The following is a 3,907-nucleotide window of genomic DNA, read 5'->3' on the forward strand; positions in this document are numbered from 1 at the left end:
TCCTGACAGAAATCTACAATAGAGAAGTAAATCAGTGGTTTATACATAATTAGGGTTTTCTTTTTGTTATACATCATATCGTGGTTTCTTGAAACAAGATCTGTGCAAAGTATTTAATTCCTGATGAAAGTGGTTCCGCGAAGCTCTGATCAGAGAATCGAACGTCTTAAACGTTTATAAACGAAGTATATTGAAATTTTGTACTATAATACCTGCGCGAGGCAATCGGAGGTATTTCTTTCTTTTTCCCTTTTATTTTTAGAAGCATACACCTTACATAAGGTTTGACCGATACCCTTGCAATGAGGATAGGCGTAGCGTGATTTCCCAGGATGCAGGATCGCGGGTACGAGATAAATATGGCTGGGGTACAGTTTCAAGTATAAATCGAATTCAACGTTTCTACATGGCGTAAATCGATCCCTACAGAGATCGTGTCAATAGAAGGATTACTCGACAGATTTGTAACGCGACCTGCTTTCACGGCATCATCCATTCTAGAAAAATAAGAATCGGAACAGACTATTTTTTATGGATCTACGTTAAAAATTAGTTGGGAAATTACAGGTGAGGGAAGGGGTTCAGTTCTTGTGAAACCTAAAATATAAAGTATTTTAGGAAGGGGTAATGAACAGGGTTTACGCGTACAATGGTTATTTCAGCCACAAACTGGAACAATAAAACTCAATTCTAAATAAAAACGTAATTTAAAAAATTGTAGTCTGATGTTATTGGACTTTGTTTCCCGCACGTGTAGTTAAGGTGAAGTGAAACGCGTCGAAGAACTTAATCGACGTCGATAAAGAAGATTTTTCTAAATGCCTACGTTGTCGACGTTCGTTTTTATATCGACAGCTGTGTCGAATTATATTGAATATTGTACCAAATGGCATCCTCCAGCTGTCGTTTTCGTACAATAAATATCAAGAAATAGAAGTAAAACTCCAGAAATCCTCTGGATTCATGCTTTCTGGAGCCCTAATTGATTGCAGAGGAATCCCCTGCGCCATCTGTGATTTCCAGGTCAATTAAATTTTCCCTCCGAGACCTCGTATACCCATAGTTTTAGCATAGAAGCGCATAAAACACTTTTTTCGTCTTTATGCCGTTCAAATGCGAGTTTATCGATTACCAGAGTGTTCTAAATTATCGTAAAATTGTCCTGACCCTTTCGATTCTCATAAAGGAGCATTCAATAATTGTATATTGATCGAAATATGAGAGTTCGACGTCCTTTTGGTTCTGGTCGGGGCTGAGTTAAATAATTTTGTTAAAAAATCCAAATTTTGAATGTGTCAGGACAATTCTTAGATGATCGCGAGTCATGTGTCAAAGTTTCGGACAGTTTGGACCAACAGCCTTAAAAAAAAAGTGTTGTAATCGAATCGGCTGATTTAAAGAGGGTTCCACTCCACCTTAAGGACCACAAAACTCAGTGGGAAGATCCAACCTACTCTGCGCGTTAATTTACACAATTAGAGCAAGTCATGTCATCAAGATCCTCGAATGTTATCCTCAAGCGCTTTTCGTGAAGCCATTTCTTACACAAGGCACGTTGCCGCATAACGGCAACCCCATTTTCTTGGGAAAGATTGCAGTACCAGTCCTCGGTCTTATTTGTGGTGCCACCCAGGCCCTGCGGAACGTGGAATATCCGTAAATTAATCGTATATAAATGTTTATTGAACGTATATGAGATGTATATAGATATCTATTAAGGGCGCTCACCACTCCAGCGGTTTGCAGAGTCTCACGGGGACAACGATTCTGAACGTATTTCTGAACCGATCGGGTTCAACGAGTGCTCGTTGCAAAGANATCAATGGCGATCATCTTCAGAGCGCTCCAGTCGTCTAGATGAGGAACGCCGCCGTAGATTGACTAGTGGCGGTGGATTCGAATATCTCAACACTAATAACTTTTACGAAATTATGTATTATGTCGCTTTAAATATATTGTATTACGACGCTTTAAATATAATAGAATGGTTCATTGAATGAAAATTTTCTTATTTAGCATTCACTATATAAATAGTACATGTTTTACGCGTGGAGGTTATTGTATACAGACTTTTATTTTCAGCATTGCATATTTTAATATAATTAATAAATGGTAGAAGGGAACCAGCGCGTGAATTAAAACGTTAACGAGTTTTAATCTGAAATCATGTTGTAATTCTTCTTTATTAACCCTTTGCGGGCTACCGCCGCATATATGCGTCCGACGTTTAGTCCAATATTGCCTGCACGTATTCATGAATTTCGCCTGTGTGTCAAAAGAGCTCCGTCTCCAAAGGGTTAAACGAAATGACATACTAAATTTAGAAATCAAAAAAGTGGCAAGTACCTCCGTTGAAAAAAAGGAACATGTAAAATAAAAAAGAGGACAGGCGATGAGTTTACGGTGGAGACTACGCAATAGATCAGTTTTATTTTAAACAAAAGGAATTTTTGTGCAATATTTTTGTTGTTATATGCGTACGTTACTTCCATTTTTACTAAAGGTAGTACTTTTATATATTTTTTTACGTTATACTTCACACTAGTCAATCCGTAAGCAGGATATATTTTTTTTGTGAAGTAATTACTTGTTTTATTCAATGCAAAGTTTATTAATTTCGTTATTTTACTCATAGTTTGAGCATTTTACACCAATCATTAATGTATGTGAAATCAAGTTTTATTTTTTTACATGCAAAGAGATTTTCATTTTATTCATTATGGACAGAACTTTTCGTTATATTAGCAGGCAAAAAAAATAACTGTTTCATTTCATTATTTTTAAAAGTTATACTCCGTTATACTCAATCCAGAAATAGCCTGCTTTTTTTCTCAAGTATTAAGATACAACAATATTAAGAATTCAGTTTTTATGTACAATTACTTACTTTTGTTTTGTTTCATTCCATATGAACTTTTAAGCCACGAACAGGGCATTTCTTATTTATATGTTTCAATATTATACATTAAAGTGGTGTTCGATGCTCACTTGTTTAAAAATTTGTTTTTCCATCTTTTTACCTTACCAACAAATAGTTGGAAAAATGTTTTATTTTAATTTTATGAAGATCGTTATTATTTTTTCCATAATTAATGAGACATCTTTTTATTTTCGACCAGTAATTATCAATTGATGCATTCGTTACTAGACACATTTCTTTCGTAATTTTATATAATAAGGATTACAATATAGAGATTCGTTTTCCCTAATGTTTTATTGTTTTGAATTGAATCATCAATTGATTGGTTGGGTTTCAGTTGATAGTTTGTGTAGACTTTATTAATATCAATAATGCTCTTGTAGACATGAATTCATGTAGATGTTTAGTAAATTTCTCGTTTGTTGCCCTTCACAACTTGACTACAGAATTACGTTTACTCATTTTATTTAGATTTTAGGGAAACGTGGTGTAGTTTATAGAACTGCAGAATTATAGTACTCTAATTTGGTATTTTCTGTAATTATATTAAATTATGGTCCCTCATAATGTAAAAATATTTTGTAATTTTAAACACAATCATTACACGGATCTAACGTTATAAATTTAAAACTTACTTCATAATTTTCATTGTCGTCTAATCTTTTTACATAAACATTTTATAATGTGTTTATAAGATGTCCATGTTTTCTTAATAGGAATTAATTCTTAAAACATTAGCACTAATTTTAAACGGACACTACACATCTGCATGAATTTAATAAATCACGAATGAATTAAAAAATATATTTTACATTACTTTTATTTAACGAACCGTTTTCGTACATTTGAACTGTCAACTTTGACTTTGGATCTCGATGCAACGACCTCCACGCGGTGAGATCTGGGAAGTTTCTGTCAGACATTGCCAGTAGCTTGCAAACAGCTGCTTTAGAATAATTGTATAAACGTAATTATATTTAAAGCGAC

This window comes from Orussus abietinus, unplaced genomic scaffold, assembly GCF_000612105.2.
Source record: "Orussus abietinus isolate OABI.00-Male unplaced genomic scaffold, Oabi_2.0 scaffold148, whole genome shotgun sequence".
NCBI lineage: Eukaryota > Metazoa > Arthropoda > Insecta > Hymenoptera > Orussidae > Orussus > Orussus abietinus.